The sequence below is a fragment of the Calypte anna genome, chromosome 1 (assembly GCF_003957555.1).
Source record: "Calypte anna isolate BGI_N300 chromosome 1, bCalAnn1_v1.p, whole genome shotgun sequence".
Classification (NCBI taxonomy): domain Eukaryota; kingdom Metazoa; phylum Chordata; class Aves; order Apodiformes; family Trochilidae; genus Calypte; species Calypte anna.
The window spans coordinates 186546498-186565968 of record NC_044244.1 but is presented as its reverse complement, the minus strand read 5'-3'; the positions used below and the strand labels follow the sequence as shown (position 1 = coordinate 186565968).

The 19471-nt window shown below is 43.3% G+C and overlaps 1 protein-coding gene across 1 annotated transcript in view; it reads right to left on the bottom strand.

Moving 5' to 3' along the window:
* Positions 1–19471, bottom strand: part of MAML2 (mastermind like transcriptional coactivator 2) — a 211938-nt gene that overhangs the window by 133416 nt on the left and 59051 nt on the right. The gene's annotated exons all lie outside the window — the stretch shown is intronic.

Sequence of the window (19471 nt, the reverse complement as noted above, 5' to 3'; positions counted from 1 at the left end):
GCTGGTGGAAAATTACTAGACATGGAAAGACCTCATTACAAAATTGACACCTGTATTTGTCATAATCACTTTAGAGTTCAGTGCTACTTTTTCTGATGTCCACTGTACCTTCTGGTAAATGTAACTGCAGGATACCCAGAAAAAAGCCACCTCTACATCTTAATGGTTTTGAATCACCAATGCTTAGAGCCCTGTTTCCCTGTCAAACTTGTAAATATCTAAAACCACTCATGAAATTGCACCCTGAAATGCTGTATCTTACAGTTTCTTTTAATCTGGTCCCAGTTGGACAGGCTGCCTTTGAGGGATGAGTAATCTAATTGTTGGAGGTTTGAAAGAATAGGCTATACAAGTACTTGATTCAGAAGTTGATCATCCTGCCTTGGGATAAGATGGGAGAAGTTGGAGGTGGGCCCCTTCTTGCAATTCTTCCCAGCTCCTTCATCTGTTATTCTAGATGAGCAGCTCTATTTATGTTGGTAAAACACATGTGCCACAGCTAAAACTGAGCATATGCTTACTGATTTTGCCAGTGATGCACAAGTGCAAAGCAGATCCAGTATCTCCCATAGCTTTAGGATATATGCTTTGGTTTTTACCACTCAAACTCTCTTACAACATAAAGAAGGAACAACCTCAAACTGGAGAGCCTCTTCCTTGTGCCTGCTATCCCTCACTGAAGAGATAACATCCAGGGCACAGAGCTTTCTGTCAGCCTGAGCTGGAAACATTCACTGTGATCAAAGAGGACTTTCATGGGTTAATGCATGTTTTAGTTTAGATTGTACAATTTTAACCTTCAGCTGCCCTGAAGAGGTAGAACCCATGTTCCTGACGCAGTCTCAAAGGCAGATGTGCATGCTCCATTTAATTAACAAGAAGTACAGATTTAACTCCTGAACCTCCCCTCTTCAGAATGGGGTATTTCCTGAAGTCATACAAGTAATTTTCTACCTATCATGAAGCTTAGATCCAAAAAGAAACCCTAAGTCCACTTTTTCCTCTTCTTTGCCCTCAAAGCCCAACACTGCCTACAGTCCCAAGGTGGTTTACACATTTCAGAAGCCAAACTATGCATGTGTTATCCTGAGAAGAAACTTAAAAATAAATGACTCAGCTTGATGTTTCAGTGCACCGAGTCCCTGGTAGCTACAGCTGCAAAAGGCCTGACCAGTAGGTGAAAAGTTCCTTGACATTAGTAGTATTACCATAAAACAAACAGAAAACAACCAAGAAAACAAATGAGCTGTATTTTCATGTGTAGCCGTGCTACTTTAGATGAGGCAGCTCCTAACAACTAGGGACAAGGTAGGTGGCATTTCCAGTTCAATCCCAGTTTGCACAGGGTGAATGTGATCTTTCAGGTTCTCTGTGCCTCATTCTATATTTGGGCAAACTTGCTCAGAGGGGTGTCATGCTGATTAACTTATTAACACTAGGAGAGATCTTTGTATTCCTTAGATAAAATGTCTGAGGAAGGGGGAACATGCCATTATCATGTCTGGGGAATGAAGTAAAGTCCTCAGCTAGTGTCAGTGGCAGGGATTAGCTGGTATATGTCAAGCATCTGTTCTATAAACTGGATCTCAGAAGCCTGTAGTCAGATGCTATAAATCACTTCACTCTATCTGAGATGTCTATTTTAATACATTTTCAGTGAAATGCAGCTAGGAAACTCAGTTGAAAAGGCTGGATCCTGTGTCTTTGCTGCAAATACAAAAGGAGATCCAAGTGTCTGTGCAATGAAGTCCTCCACTTCACTACTGCTACATGTCTCCTTAGTACCAGCAACAGTGAACATGGTCTTTAGGCCAAGTGGCTGTCCAAGACCTTGACTTTGGAACATGCAGGAGAACCTAGATGGACTACATGAGTAGAAACCCAGCTAGGGAGACAACTTCAAACAGACCAAGTAACCAAGAGGTTATTGCATGGAGGAGGTCACCAAGACCTGTGACAGCCTCTTGCTGCCCTAGGACCATCATTGCCCAAACACTTCCTGTGAAGCAGATCATGGAGGAAGAGGAAGGCCAGCATCCTCTAAGCAGAGGTGGGCAATATGGAACTCACTGTGACACAGGGAGGACTTGGAGCTCCGAGAATTTATGCTCCACAGGGCTTGACAGTGGGACAGAATGGGTGGTAGCGGTGATGCTGTGTGAAGCTTTGCCATCTTGGCATCCTGCCTTTGCTGCCTTCCACTTCCCTTCCCCACAACTAAACAGCCCTGTAGATTATGCTCTCATCTAGCACAGGATTAAAGCTCAATCCTTGCTCCAGGACCATAGTCCTTCAGGCAGAGGGGAAAGAAGCACCTCCTGAGGGCAATTCAACTCACCCAAAGGGCAGGACAGGCACTTTCTGAACATTTGTGTCTCTTTCCACTGACTGCACAGGTAGTCATGATAAGTATCTGAGACAAATGACTTTATTTTTTTCTGGTCACAAAAATTAAGTAAACCCCTCTTCCCAGGGATGCTGAGGGGAAACTGGACTTTACTGAAGTTCATGGGGTTGCAATGGACACAGATTGCTTTCATCCCTGCCTGGTGCTCCACACTTCATTACTGCTCAAGTACAGAGAGTTTGACTTAAATCAAGCAAGATACATCCTCCTCAAATTAGCTGCTTTGGTGAGGAAAAAAAAAAAAAAAGGCTTTTTTTTTTAGACACTCCAGGATTTTATGAATGTAGGCAAATTAAAGCACCTCAAAAATAAAGCCTTGCAGAGCCTACAAGAAGTCTGGAGGGCAGCCTAAGTGCAACATGCTGAAAAGTTCTGTTGTTTTTTCCCCCCTCGACCATTTTACTAGTTAATCTTCCTGGGAACAGAGTGATATTTACTCATCCCACAAGAGACTGGAGTTGTCAGGAATCCAAATGATACCAAGGGATAAGGTTTAAGGAACCCCGCAATTAGTCACCAAATGTAAGGAAGTGGCACAGTTCTTCGGTGATGGACTTTGCTTTTCTGCTCTTGTAGTTTTTATCTGTATTTCCCTACATTAAATGGGAGAATGTTAGGAATTGTCTGTGATAGAAATAACAGCAAGCTCAGAGAATGATCCCCCAACACTAAGGCCCATGGGAAAGTCTGTGGCTATCATGGCTGTACAACATCAAACAAAATGACAAAGTTCTACTGGAAAAATAATATATGGAAGAGGTCCAATATCACATTTTTCATTCTATCTTCCCTTAACATTCTCATGGCTCCCAGCTGGCTCCCAGCATTGTGCCATTCTGTGCCGTGCAGATTGACCACCTGCCTGGGCAACACTCTCCTGAACACTTCTCCAAGGGGAGGAACTGCTGTGGGTTTTTCTATCTCCCAACAAGCCATGCTTTGATTTCTTTTCACCTGATTGTCAGTTATATTGAACTGCTGTTAAGGCACATGTTTAGAAGGCACAAGATCTGATTTTATTTCCTTGCTCTGTGCTAACCCTTTGTGCAACTTTATGGAAAACCCATATACCTGTGTCTCTACCAGGAAATTAAATAACCCTGGGATTGTTCCCTGCCATTCAACACCAAGACCACATCCAAATCGTTACACTTGTCTAGCTTCCGAAGTAGTTTCTGAATACACAATCATATTGTCTATTGGGAATGGGAAACTGTTCCAGTGAAATGTTTGAGTTAGTCTGAGACAAAAATCAACCATGGGTCATTCAACATAATTGTGTCACCACTTTTTGTGGTGCTGGGTCTCTGGCAGTCTGCATTCCACTTGCCAGTGAGGGATCATGGCAGTTCTTTCTCTATGACATGGAGTGAAGATGTCATAATATCTCATCTGTGACAGATAATCTACAGATAGGAAAGATGGGTGTGAGTAAAATCTTATGAAATGCTGCATTCTTCCAACACACCTCTGATTTATTCTATCCAATGAATCAACAAAAGCTGCTAAGCATCTTTCAGGCCTGGCCCAAAGCACTGACAGTATGCAGCCCTTGGGAAATAACCTCAACAAAAAATTAGAGAGTGCCCTGATACAGTACTTTGCATCTCCTTGTGTCAGAGTATTTGATACCCTGATCCAGGATGTATAGAGACTTGTTCCATAAATGGTCCCCATGGAAGTCAAGTGACATGCTAGACACCATGAACAGACAACTCAGAGTTTGGGCGGGCTCTAACATGCACAACAGGCTGAGATGGATGAACACAACCCTATTCACATAGAGGAAAAGACAATATTTGGCCAGCTGAATTGCATCTGGAACTCTACTGATTGTACTGCCTAGGTCTCCACAGAGTAAAGGAGGAGTTTAAATACTACAATGGGGTATTTGCAATCTGGAGCTGGATTCTACCACATGGGTAAGGTGAGCCATGGTAACTCACCTTGCACAAACAGGAAGACTGCAGCAAGGTAATTTGTCCTACTTAAGCCTGTAATTAACTGGGATTTAAGTTTTTAATACTGGCTCCAGGCTAAGACCATGAATGCACATGGTCTTTTAAGGTGTTGTGGCTTCAGTTATTGTCATTTGGGCCTAAACCTGACCATAGCATCTTTCAAACAAGATCCAAGCAGAAACGGCTATCCTTAATGGGTAAACTTTTTGCCTACATGCTGTGGAAAATAAATTGGACCTGAATTCATACATTTCTTTCTCACCAGGATTTATCCTCTTTATTGCCATTTCATTGCCTTCCACAGAATTATTATTAATTCACCGTTGCATATATTGGAGAAAAATCAGGAGTGCTGTCTTCCTCTGAAAGTTCTCAGCTACTAAATCATTAGTTTTAAATTCAGAAAGGTAAGAAGCAGAGAAAATAACCCCTCTGTGAAGAATAAGCTACTTTATAATCCTATTGTAAGTAAACCTACAGTAAATCAAGATAAAGCATCCACATAAGTCATTAATGCAATCCATTCTGAGAGACAGAGGTCTCTACAAAGCCTATGACACAAGCAGCTCAGTCAATCTTACCACTACCCTGTTGCAGGTATAAATGCTGCTCCTCCATGGGTCTTTGCTAAAGTTGAAGAATATTTTTAGGCACGCATATATGGCTGTGTGAAGCGAGGCCACTCCAAACTCAGTGGATGGGAGCCAGCTCTAGTCCAGAATTATGCTTCAGCTAATGTGTCCTGCTGATCTGCTGACAGCAAGGAGGAAATAAACAGAAGGTGAAAAAGACCCACAGAGCAAGGAGGCACTGGAGAAGGAATCCAACCTCTGAGACTGGTTACACAAGCAAGGTCCCAAGTCTGTCCTCAAGCCACACAAAACACCTGGACAGAGATTATCATCTTCTACATACCTATGTTTGTTCTTGGACAGCTCAATCACAAGATGGGAATGAAGTAGCCACACATTCAGAGTATGTGCAAGAAATGCAGCACATTCCATTTCCCTAGCAGAGCTGTGGAGATACAGCTATCAGAGGCACAGAGCTCACCACCAGCACTCCAGTCTAGTCCCACCTGAAGGCAGTCCAGGATGCAAAGTGTCTCAAATGTTTGATGGCTTTTCAAGGCTTGTGCCCTACCATCACTCCTGAGGGATCACTTTGGCAGTTCCCAGCCCAGAGGGATGACCTATGGATAGAATTTGCATTGCTTCAGCCAGGAGGGAACACAGGTAACCATTCCAAATGCATGTTACAGAAAGGGTTATAACAGGGAAAGCTGCTTAATCCAGGACATACATGAAAGTTGACACAGTGAACAAGTAGTTCAACACTGGAGGAAGCCCACTCAGATCCAAAGCATTTCAATGGGAAATGTCTCACCAACGCTGAAACTGGGCTAAGCTCTGCACGCAAGATCAGTCCAAGCTTCCCTTGGGAGAGAAATGGGAGAAACTTCCAGCACACTGACAAGCATGAGGTTCACAAGACAAGCAACAGTCTTGTCCTGTTCATGCATACCAACACCAACACTCAGATCCTAGGGCAGGGTGATGGAGAGGAAGCCCATACCAAGCTCTGCAGTACCTTAGGGGAGTTCAACATGGGGGGTGGGGGGGTGGGCTGTCACCTTGTTAATCTCACACAGGAAAGGAAAATAAGTGTGGCTGCCAAAACTATACAGAGGCATCCTTGGCTCATGAAACCACATCACAGTGTGACCATCTTTCCTTTACTACTCTCAACATCACTGCAGACCATGTTGACCAAAAGCATCCTGTGCACTCCACAGCTCTCTTCAGAAAGGAGCCTTAGGTTTCATTTCATACGGCCATGGCATGCTAGACAACAAACAGCTACAAACACTGAGCACATTTTGGTGATGCCTGGCACTGTCTTTCCCAGCCTTTGCATCTTCCTTTTCTCTACTTAAAACAAGGCAACAAGCTCAATATCCTGGTGATGACATCATCACACTGGAGTTATCGCTGCAGTCTTCTATCACAGAGTCAGAGATGATGAAATGAATTGGGTTGGGAGGGACCTTAAAGATCACCTAGTTCCAACCCACCTGTTGTGGTCAGGGACATCTTCCACTAGACCAGGTTGCTCAATGTCCTGTCCAACCTGTCCTTGAACTCTTCCAGGGAAGGGGCATCCACAGCATTCCTGGGCAACCTGTGTTAGTTTCTCACCACCCTCATGGTGAAGAATTTCTTCTTAATGTCTAACCTAAATCTATCCTCTTCCAGTTTAAAGCCATAATGGTCACTTCTTGTCCCAGTATGTGAAGTGGACTCTGCACGAACATCAGTAAGTGTTAGAACAGGTTTCCCCTGCACAGCTTGGCTTTCACACAGCTGTAGAGAATGAATTTACCTGGTCCCTTGCAAGGAAGTAGTGTTCTTCCAAAACCAATAAAAAACCCCAAACCAAATGAAACCAAAAAGATTTTTTTTTCCATAAGTTAACCCAAAACTGGAAACTTCCATTGTCATAAAAGAAGTGCTGACAGTTTTCCAAGCAAAAGTATGTACCCTCTGATAGTTAGGATTATTTTGATAGTAGAGTAATACAGCACAGCATGAATTTATTCTCCAGGTCAGGTCCTTCCTTCCAGCACTTTTCTGCTCAGAGCAGGTGTAGCATCGCCTTAAAACTGCTCCAAATTTTCCTGCTAGTCCCTTAAAATTTCAGAGCTATCTGAAGCAAGGCAAAGGCAAGCATTTCCCCTTGCTGGTGTCTGACTGGCAAGCAGCATGGTAAATAAGGCAGAGCCACTGAGCCAAGAGGCGCAGCGCTGTCAGCAGAGCCCCCAGGGACACACAGCTCTCCCAGTCACATGGGGAGCATTCTATGGCTTCCCAGCTGTCGATGGCATCCCTTGGAGCAGGCTGCTGGGGACTCATGGTCTCAGCCCCTATGCGTTATTTTCCTTGTGGGCACTGGGATGGCCCTGACCCTGCTCTGCATCAGCCCAGGCACTGCTGCAGCAGGTCACTGCGAGCAGTCAGAGGCAGCATCCATTGTAAGGGCTGTCAGCACTGCAACCAGTTCCAGTGACTCTCTCTTTGATTTGCATTTTCTACATCCTTTCTGAGAAACCTCAATTGTCTGTTTAATCCCTTAGCACTGGAGCAAAAGCATTCAGCTGTGCAACCCAGTATAGCAGGCGCAAACTTGATACCCATTAAAGCTGAGGAGTTTCTAGGCATAAAAACCCATACAGGGACAGCATAATCCCTGGTGTAATTCCATTCATATTCATGTACCAGCGATGAATCTGACACAACAATTGAGATTTCCATCTCACACCAGCTTTCCACATCCCTCTAGTGTGTTCAGTAGAAGGAATTCCAGCTTGCACTCATATAGGAGTGAGCAGAATTAGGTTAATTCTGCTGATGTTCTCAGATGTTTCCATGCATGCAGGGGCTTCAGCTTTGCCATCTCTGCACAAAGTTTTCTATACGAAATAGAATAGTACCAAATAGTACTCTTTCTGTACAACCACACCATTTTCAACTCTGGTTACATCCAGAGCATGATGGGAGCTGGGTTTAGGGCCAGGCACAGAAGGCAAAGGCAGGGAACCCTACACTGGCAAGAATCAATTAGGGCTCAACTCAACCTCAGTGCAGGAGTCAAGAACAGCTCTCTGCCAAGAGTAGAGAGGTGTTTTAAAGGACTGTCACATAGAAGGTCCAAAGATGACAACACAGGCCTGACAGTTGATAACACACTTATTGCTGGGTGCAGATGAGCATACGTGTCTCTTGTGAAGTTTTATTGCCTGGGTAACAAATTACACATCAGGATGTGTGGAAGTCACAAGCTTTATACCTTCACTCTATAGGCCTGGCACTAATGTATGCATTTGGGTTTAAAGCAGTTTCTTGCAAGTTAAAACCCAGCCCGGCTAAGAATTGGTGTAATTCAATACTTCCTTTGAAAAACCTCCCATAGGAAGATTAGAACAACCTTAGTGATTACAGTCTATCTGGGTTCCACAGATGCCAGTAATCTATGGAAATTGTGAACTCAAAGGATTTATGTCTAAATGTGATTTAAAATCCACTACCAAATATCCATTTTTTTTTTTTTTTTTTTTTTTTTTTTTTTTTTTTTTTAATGATTTCTTTCTCATCACTCTCTCTTTGTTTTTTCCCCCCTAAAGTGAAGTTCGGTAAGTGGACATAATGTCTGTCTCAAAGACAAACAGGCACAAGTCAAACAGCAGCTCTGCTGCAGCCACTGCTGGCAGTCTGTGTGCCCCATCTTCCACGGTAGTTCCTGCAATTGCCCCAGTCAGAGGCTCCACTCCGGGGCCTGTCTGCAGCCCTCTCCCTGATGAAAGGCAGCTGTGGACAGGGTTTCAGTTTATTCTCTTTAAAGACCTATCACAGACTCCCACATGAATGGGAATGTAAAGAAAAGTCACAAATCAAACCTGAACTGAGCAGTCCACTTAGGCAAATGCTATTTGTGCCATATGTTTTGCAGGTTCATTTTGTTGGAATAGTAAATTGGTCTTAAATGAGGGCCAGATTTTTAGAGGCAGCACCAAAGATGTGTCTGCTGAGCATGCGTGAACTCAGCCATCCAGACAGGTCACTCCTAGTCTACAAAGAGGTGGGGTAAATGGGCACCTTCATACAGGGCACAGGGATGGGTATATGCCATGGAGCTTGTGTGTGGGATGCTGGTGTACAGCTCTTCCAGGTGACTCCTCAGTGCCTGTCTTCAGGCCTCTGACCTTGACACCAGCTCTTCTCTGTGTGGAGGATGCAGTTTCTACTTCCCTGTGTTGGGTACTCCACAAGCAGATCCTCACATACGTAGGTGGACATACATCCACAAATCTTTAGTATAAGCTCTTCAACTACAGGGCTTTCAAACAACAACAACAATAATCTTGTCTTCCAGCCTGTTCAAATAAACTGTTGAAGATTAAGGGCCTGAGGTTTTGTCATGTTTAAACAAATACACAGAGCACAAGAGCTCTGCAGTATTGCATTCCCATGTCAGGCAGCTCCCAGAAGCAGTGTGACACACTGATGGGATTACTTGCCCATCAGCTCCCCTCTCATCAGCTCAGAAGATGCAGATACAGTGGGGTCTTAATCCAAACCAGAGTTTTGGTTTTACAGCTCTGGAACAAGGAGTTTTTGCTTACCACAAACCTGGCTTCAATTTTATCTCATTTCCATAAATAGCACTAGGAACTTTTGGCAATGTTTTGCCACATTTTCCAGTGGAGGACAGGCAACAACTCAAGGCGAGTGCTATATAAGGGTAGCTATCTGACCAGTGTCTCTCCTGCCTTTGCACCTAACAGTCTCTCAGGCCTCCTGCCCAGGTGTTTTATCCCCTTCTGCTTTTCAGTCCATATTTTCGAGCTGTTGTTCCCTTGTGTTTCCCCTCATTTCCTCCCAGTTTCCACCTCCATTTTGTCACTTAATCATGTGGGCCTCTATAGCCTCTCATTTGCTTGTGGTAAATCTGGCATCTTTATTAAATCCAGATTGTTTCACTCTGGGGGCACATTCACAGGTAAATCTCCTTATAGGCAGCCACCTCTGACTCAGTAGTACATTTAATCCTGCAACTGTCAAACAAAAAGTGATAAATCATCTACCTCTGATCAAATAAATCCTGCCTCTTTTATTCAACCGTGGTACCTCTCTTGCATCATTGAGGACAGAGCGTTGGCCTGGGCTATTATAGCTATGGACTGAGTTCTTCAATGCTTAAAGATCAGCTCCTTTGTAAGTAACATCTAAGCTCCTGTTTGTTTAATTTGAATTAAATTCAAATTTAATTTGAATCAGGGCCTGGATAAAGTTTAAAGTTATTCTTTGTTTGCTAATTTTTGTCTGGTGGTTTTCTCGACCTTTTTTTTTTTTTTGAGGTTTGTGTGTGCTGGGGGGTTTTGGTTTGTTTGTTACTGTTTTATTTCCTGAGGCTGGAAGTAGAAAAACAAACTCCAAAAGCAAGTTATGATCAAAATTGTGCTGTAGAGCTAGGAAAGGGTTAAAGGCAGCCTGTCTCCATCCTAGGGAGAGAATCACTAGGCAGCTTTGCCCAGCACCCCCTGCCTCTGCACAAAGCCCCATTGAGCAGGGGCAGGATGGGGCAGGAGGGGTTTGCAGAGCAGTTGTAACTCCACAAATCTGCTCCTTTCACTGCAAAGAGCCAGCAAGGCCTGTTGGCAGCTCCTGTGGAGTTTGCAAGCTCTGCCAGCCAACTGCTCCCTGTTTGTTCCTTTTTCTTAAAACAACAAGGCACACAGGGAAAATAAATACAAAAAGTCCCTGGTATGCATGTAGCATTAAGCTGCAAGAGAAGCTGCTCCAGCCCAAGGTCTTTAAAAATCTACAGTTTCTTCCCCTACACTAATTTGGCTGTGTTGCACCTGCAAAGTATTTTTTATTCCAGCATCCTTCTTAAACACAGATGTACATGCTGAGCCAGGAGCCTTCTGAAGCACTCTGTGTTGACTTAACTCTTTCCCTCTGGACTCCAGTGACTTCAATAAGATCACTTATGCCAAGGCTGAACACTTTGAGAATCCCTGCTCTCAGATGCATGGCCCATGCACTCCAGTTTGTATGCCTTAATTTTAGCTACCTCTATGAATCCTTTAAGTTCCAAATACAGTCTGATTCATATAGCCCTAAGGACCCTTGACTTCAGCAAGGCTGTCCAGTACCTTTAAAAAATCAGGCCACTTGTTTTAAGTGCTCAGACATGGATTTAGGCCCCAGATGCTCAAAAACTACAGCTTAAATTTAGACATCCGCATCTGTACCACTGGCAAAGTGTTTTTATTTTTGGAAACACTGAGGCCCAGCAGCTCCCATTAAGTTCAATAAGAGTAGGGAAATCAGTCTTGGAAACCTCTTCTGGGGAAGCTGTGCTAACATAAGACTCTTGTTTTGAGAAGTGTTGGCTTGAAATGAACTGACACAAAATCAGGAGGAAGAAAAATGTTTGTTTAGCCTTCCAATCTAATAAAGTCATTCCACGAGCAATGGATCTGGCAAAGTCCTGTTTTTTGAGGGCTGGTGTTTGGTGTCCTCAAAATCCCACCACCATTCAGCTGTTTGTTCGACTCCCTCTCATGATCTCAGCTTGTTTGGTGGGACAACTCACTATGGTCAGATCCTGCTGGCTCCTGTGCTGGCAATCGACTGACAGATGCCTCTCTTCCAATGTGAGCTTAATCTCTGTCTCTATCCTTCTAATTTTCATGAAAACTCCAGGAACTTCTGCATTGCACACCTTTAACTTTTATATCAAATTTGGCTGAAAAACTGCCAGAATTTATTAAAGACAAGAAACATGACTAGATGAGATTTGTTTCCTTAGGAACCTAGGATAAAAGGAAAAAAGAATTCTGGCTATCTGAAAAATTCAGGCTAGAGAACGAAGATACAACCAATTAAAAAAAGCTACAAAAGACAAAGCAAAAAAGTTTAAAAGGCCACAAGACCTTAAAGCACTTAGAAGTTGAAATGCAGGCACAAACCTGAAAAATACACACCATAAACAGTGAGTGGCATTTTCTCCCATTTTAACCTATCCCCAGGCAAGAGTAGTGGTGTGTGTGGAAAGCACACATCTCACATGAAGTGTGAGATCCAGGTAAATCCCTGAAAAACATGTAGAAGTGTCTATAGCTACAAAAGCCATCATTCCTGCAAAACTGAGGATCCCTGCCTAGAGTGCCACAGCAGTTGAGAAATGTGCAGTGCCTGGGCAAGAAACAGCCTAGCAGGAGTTTTTCAAGGCGACATTTGCCATGCTTTTAAACAATTATAAATATAATCCAAAAAGCCATAAATTCCATCTGTGTTCACAGCTGAAGGAGACACCAGTAACTTGGTCTCCTCTTCCATGAGACAGGAGAAAATGTCAAGAGAGAACACTGTGATTTTCTAGAAAGCAAGAAAGAGAGGAACAGAAACCCATGGTAAAAGCAATTCCAGTGTTTTTTAAAAAGGATGCTTGGGAAATTAATTCAACTGCAAAGTGTGGGAAATGCCCCATTTTAGGATGGAAGGAAGAGCTGCCAGGTTGAATCCATGGCCTGGCACCTCCAGCTGCATGGCGGGAGAAGATTTATTCTCCTTCCTCTTCTATCTTTCATGTAAGAGACTACTGATACAAAATTTTCCTACTACATCTTCTGAACAATATGTATATATTTTTATATAAATATATATTTACAAGTTCTATATGCCAGACACAAGGGCCCAGATGCCCTTGCTGCAGGAAATATGACTAACAGCTTTTGCTGTAGATAGCAATACAGTAGGCAGTTCAGAGGGGATGGCAGTGCAGAAATGTTCAGGTGAAGAACACAAGGCAAGTCCTGAGGTGAGCAGGGACAACATTCAGGAATTTCACTAGCTCCCCGTGTGACACTTCCAAACTCATTTCTCCAATGATTGTGAGGAAAATCACCAAATGACACATTTTTGAGAAGCATCAATCTCATAGTTTTGGAAGCTGTCAAATGCAATGCTTTGAAAATACACTGCTGTGGCTGCCAGGGATGGATGACCTGGGCACTGGGTATCCCAGGTGCCCTGGCTGATAGATGTGATGCTGTTGTGAGGTAGCAGAGATGTTGCCAGGGCTTCCCTCATCTCTGCCCATCTGCTCACTGGTCTGCACGAGCTGGGGAAGCTGGGAAAGCCTGTGGACAGACTCCCAATTTTTAAGCCTCTCTGAATCCTTTCGTTCTGCCTAATGAACTGGTAGGATGTAGAAAAAGGCAGCCTTGGAGCACTGGCTCCCAACAGCCAAGGATCCCCAGTTAAAAAGGAGGTGCCCCCATCTGCAGGAAGCCAACAAATCCTCCACCGCTGCAGCACTGAAGCATTTACTGATCTTCCATTGTATCTGTAGTCAAGGAATCCAATGCTAAAGCTGGTAATAAACCCTCATCTATACCCTCCAGCTCATGTTGCTGGCCACGTTTTAAACCCTCTCTCTAGGTTTTATGTTATCAAATGTCACTCAAAACCTGGCAAGATCACTTTCTTTTCCCCATCTTCTCTCAGGTTGGTTGTTGGTGGTAAGGAACATGACTCTGAGGGAGCTATGCCCCACTGAGTTTTACTTGTGTTTGTTCAGTTTGATGGCAACATGGAACAAGTTTTGGCCAGTCCCAAGTGACTCACGAGATTGCCAAGAGGTGTTCAAAGAAGAAAACTGAAGGAACAGACAACAGAAAAATGTTTAACTATGGCTACGGACTAAGCCAACTTCTGAAATGGGTGCTGAAGTATCATGAACTGTGCCAATAATATATAGCACTGAATTCAGAGTGTGAATCCAAGATTTAGTTTCATTTGGGGTTTGTAGGCTGTACTAAGAAGTGCTAAACATAGGGTTAACAAGGAGCACTGCGATACAGGCTGAGCTTCCCCTCACTGGGGGCCTGCCAGTGAGATTCATTCCTTATTCATAGGGTGAAAAACCCCACTGGCTGCAGAAGGAGATATTTCAGATCAAGAACTGAAGCATCTGTGCCTAGATTTTCAGTCCACGTATTTTACACACTTGTGAACACTAACAACAATGCTGTGACTCTGTAGGGATACATGCATTTAAACCAGCATCAAAACTCCTTTATGACCAAGATTTAAATTGTTGAATGCATTAAAGAAGAGAAACATTTGCACTGTGTTCCTTATTGTTGGTTGCCTTTCTGTAAGTGCTTTCAACACCATCAAATTAGTCCAGAAGTGGTTAAAAGCAGCTAAAGGGAGCTTTGGAGGACTTGGTGTCAGCTGGCATTCTAATGAGAATTAGACAATCGGAAATAGACAGCTCTGAGGCCAAACAATTAGCCAGACAATTAAAAGGCTCTACTGTACAGGTTTTTATGTGGGATAGGATAATGCAGCTGCAATATTTGTGCTAATAAGGTAGATGGATAAGAATGAAGTTAATTTCCCTTCTCAGCAGCTAAATGAACAGAACGATCCATTTTAGTTGAGCCCAGAAGACAAAATTTTTCCCTGATCAGAATAAAAGATAAAGGAAAGAAATAGAACAGCAGTCTCTGGCTATGGAAATGAAGCTGGATATTCAATTTGTGTGGAGCTGGCAGAGGCCTATTTCCAATGCCACTCTGTTCTGATCTGTCTTTTGCTTTCTGTAAATGCCACTTTCACCTGTGTCAGGGCTATATCTCTTCCCATTCTCATTCTGGACCTTTACAAAGTTCTAAAGTCCAGATAAGACCATATAGACAAGGGGCAATGGGCACAAGTTGCTCCTGGGGAGATTTCGTTTGAAAAAAAAGAGGAAAATTTTTCACCATGAGGACAGTCAGACATTGGAATGGTGTCCCAGGGTAAGTGGTGGATCCCCACACTTTGGGAAGTTTTAAGTCAATGGGGTGCTGAGACATATCATATAAACAATAATTTTAGAAAGACTGGACCATTTGATTCTTGAGGTCCTTTCCAACCTGACATTCTATGATTCTCTGATATCCATCCATTTTAATATTTTTGATAATACGTTGCTCATTCCAGAAACATGACAACTTCATGTGAAAAATAAAAGCACGGAAGAATCTGAACACAAATTGCCAATGCACCAAATTATGCAGGTGAGTTTCCTGCACTTGAAGAAATTGCAGGGTACAGCATACAATGTGGTGTGGAGAATGAGCCTCACCTTAGGGAAACCCTCTTGCTGACCATGGTGTTCTCCTGTGAATGCAGAACATTCACTATAGAAGAGATGAGAGCTGGAGGCCAGAGTGACCCCAGGAATATGCTCAACTCCAGCAGCCTTATCCTTTCCCTGTGCTCTGAAATCCTGTACCTTTCTAGTCCTACAGCATAGCAATGACATGCCAAGAAGCATGCTACCACAGCAGCAGCTTTCATTGGTGCTTCCAAAATTCCCCAAGGCAAAACCCTCTGAACTTCAACATCGACCTGGGCTGGGCAGAACTGAACCCAAACCCCATTGCCCGAAGCAGATGCCACTAGCCTGGTGACATGGACATGGTCCATTTGCCTGGGCATGATTCTGGGCAGGCAGCTCCAGGTAGCCTTGCTTGAAGAGTTGGATGAAATGGAACTCTGTAGGCCCCCTCCAACCTCATCCACTCTGTCACTGTGCGTCTCTGTGCTGTGCCATGCAATGATGATGCAAAACACCAGTGAGGCATCAATGATTTCTCCTGCACTGGAAGTATCACCTCTGGGAGGGGTGGCTGGGGGTATGCAGAGATGTGTTTAGGAGCCCCATTCAAATAACACACACACAAGAGCCATTTGAGGTTTTTGGTTCCTTGTAATATTTCCTCCTCTCCTTCAGACAGCACAGGCTGCTGTTATGCTTTACACTGGGTTACTGGCTTCTGTGGTGTACCAACAGTCATGTGTTGCTGTTTAGCAGAGAGCACCACCAAAACAGTGAAAACAAACTATTTTGGTTTGTTGTCTCTGCAGTTACAAAAGACCAGAAGTAAGTTGTCACACATGGGATAACTGAAACCCCAGGAAAACGAGCCACTTGGAAAATAAGCCATTGTTCCATTTTATGGTGGGGTGCACTTGTTTTTCTGATGTGATGATAGGCGACTTGTATCTTGGAGGTTTACTGCACATGCACAGGATAGGTCAGGAATGGTCAGCTTCCCCCAAAAAGCCATCTGAATGGGCAAATTATGATATCACACACCCAGAGTAACACGTATTTACAATGCATCAGCATGGTTCAGTTCAGTCTATAATTACCACATTATGGCTTCATTTCTCCAAGCCATTTCTCCAGTGCTACCCAGATGTACCAATTACTTCTCCTCCATAATGAAAACAGATGAGAAACAGGTGACAAGCCCTGTTTGTAGAAAAGGGAGGGAAAGTTTTGCCTAATCAGAAAATGACCAGTATGGTGAAGGTGCCTTACAGTCACTACTGCCAGGTCTGATGTGGAAATCACAAAGCTAACTATCACTCTGATGTATTTAACACAGGAATCTGTATTACTACAAAAAAGTCTCTTCTTGGCCACTGGAAACTGGAAATGCGTTTGAGGCTGCGTTGTCCCCTCACTAGCCCTGGCACCATCAACTCTGGCCAGGTACTGTTCTACCAACCACATCACTTTTTAGACAGACCCTAAGCAGGAGGCCTCTTCGGAGAATCAGATGTACACTGGAGTCATCATTACCCCTTCCCTACCCTGTCTTTAATACGACTTTTTTGTATGCTTGCTCCCTGTTCCTCACTCTTTTTCCAGGCAGGCGTGCATGGAGCCGAGGATCTCCAGAGCGCAGAGACCGCTGTGCAGTGGGTGCCACAGGGGCTCTGTTGTCTCTTCCCTGGGCACACTGACACAGAGACCAGGGAAGGGATATAAGATGCAAACAGCATCCCTCTGGGTGACTAGAAATTGGATTTCTTGACCAAAAAACCTTTCCCTACAACTGACTGTATCAAAACTCCTGGAAAACATGCAGCATCTTCCAACATTCAGAATCATTCCCAAGCAGCAACAGGGCAAAGTTTACCAGGCTGAAATTCAGAATGCTTATATTGATACTTATGCCACTGTAGGCTATTGATACTAGCCTACAAACCACAGCACTAGCAAAACAGTAGTGACACACAGCTTTATAAAAGGGTTTCAAAGACACCTGTGCTGTCTGGCATACACAACTGAAAGCAATTCAGGTTTAATTTGGTGCTTCATGTACATAACATCCTCACTAATGACAATAAGACAGTGATGTAGTGGGGTGGTTAATAGACTTACACTGGTCTGTAACAGAATCAGTTCTTGAAAGACATGTACAATAGCCATTGCCTCCAAGCAAATACGTTTAACTTTGAGGGCTTTTCTTGCTATGACATCATTGCTATTACAAATGACACTGAAGCACCTTTACTAGTGTGTGAAGAAGTGTGGTTCACATATGACTAATGAAACACTTGTTAATCACTTACACAATTAACATGTTAGGGCTTCTCCCCATACCTATTCAAGTCACATTTGCCAAATGGCTTTTGTTTATTTTATTTTAAGCAGCTCTACTTATTTTAGGCAAGCATCAACAAGATGCATGCAGCCTTGCTGCAGGTGAGCAGTGCAGTTATCTGAAAGACTGAATCACAAGTCCTATGTGAGCATCACTGAAGGATTTCACTGGAGATGCTGGTGCAAGGCTCAGGAGATTAACAGTGGTTTACGGGTGGGTTTTGACATACTGCCTGTGACCAGATGAGACCCAAGCCCTCCTGAAGTCAACAGAAAGTTCATAGTTTCACCCAGCAGGATCCAAGAATGCCTATTACTCTAGGAAACTTACTACAAGGAGGGCCAAGCTGCCCAGCTTTTGTTTTCTCTTGAATTTAGCTATGATTTCTGAGGTTTCCCCATTGTGTGGCTTTGGCTTCTGAGCCCATCTGCTACACTTCAGGGAATGTTTTCATTGTGGTGCGTGGGCTCTTGGCTCATTAACGTGGTGTTAATGGAGTATGGCAGCTAGAGCCTTCCTCCACTCACTGATAAGATGCTCTTCCAGGAAGGAGGTTTGCCCACAGCACATTCAGCAGCTGAAGCATTTATCTGCCTTGGAGTGTTAATAACTGTTGGGTTATAATTACCAAATTTCAATATTTACAGAAAACCAGCCTCTCTATTGTGCAGCTAATAGCACAATCTTCAGTGTACGAAATGCGAATTTGCTGTGAATGAGGATCTGCTTTCTAAATTTCAAAAGCAATTAAACTCTAAGCAGTAGCTGACATTTCATGATTATATTGCTTACCAAGGAACTGTTACTTACTGGGAACAGTTCTGGTAGTGAAGATGCTCTATGGCACAAAAGGACCTGGAGAGCCTCCTCCTCAGCTACTCCACAGAGAGGGTTAGTGCATGCTGTGCCTCAGTTGGAAAACCAGAAAACAAACAATTTTACACTTGTAGATATAAAGAAGATATCTTTTAAGATGAGGGTGGTGAAACACTGGAACAGGTTGCTCAGGGACGTTGTAGATGCCCCCTCCATGGAAACATTCAAGGTCAGATTGGATGGAGCTCTGAGCGACCTGGTCTAGTGGAAGATCTCCATGCTCACTGCAGAGGAATTGGACTAGATGAATTTTAAAGGTTCCTTCTCACCTAAATCATTCTATGATTCTATGATTGGAGTTGTCTCAAACAGCTGGCTGACAGCACATCTCACCGTACCTTCTTTAATTATTCTGATGTGGGATCAGGTTGTTTGCTAAAGAGGAGGCAGCTCCTCTGTTTCCCTAGTACTAAAGAGAGGCATAGTACATTTAGTTTCCCTGTCTTTATTCCCTTTAGGAAGATTTTCTTCCCCTAAAATGGGGGAGGGAGGGAAATGCCTTAGTCTACAAATGTGCTATATGTCTTCTCTGCAGGAGTGAGGAATCTGGCCCTCTGCATCTGATTTGTTTCATCAGATCAGTAACTACACTGCACACCCAACTAAACAGAAATAGTCAATTTTTATTACTATTATCACTCCTTCAACAGCTGTTTTGTTTTGTTTCATTTTAATGGCACAAAACCCCCCATTTTTTCTTCCTCAAAGAAATGCAACATTCTACTCAACTTGAGCTGAACAGAAAAATCTTCATTCAACTTAAATTGGAAAAAAAACTTATCAGAAAGATAAGATGAATTTCAAACTAAAATGTTATTTCCTAGTGAAAAACCAAACCCCTTCAGTTATTTTGAAAATGTCTGGCTATGTGTATTCTTCCATCACCACTTGCTAAATTTCAGAAGTATTGGTAAAAAAGTTTTGGTTGATCCATAACTGTACTTTTTTTTGCAACAAGGAAAGTCTGTGATATAAAATTTTATCCTAACCTCCAGAAAGCAGTCTTTCTCCTCATTATCCCAGAGCACCTGGATATCATGACTACAAGTCTTCCCCCCAGTACATTTATATAATGTCAGGGTTACCCACGGAAACTTCACAACAAAATAAATGCAGCAGAGAAAGCCTCCCTGGTTATCACAGCAGATCTGTGGATATAGTGCTTAATCCAAGGATCAGGACCTTCACAGGAGAAACTCAGGGCAG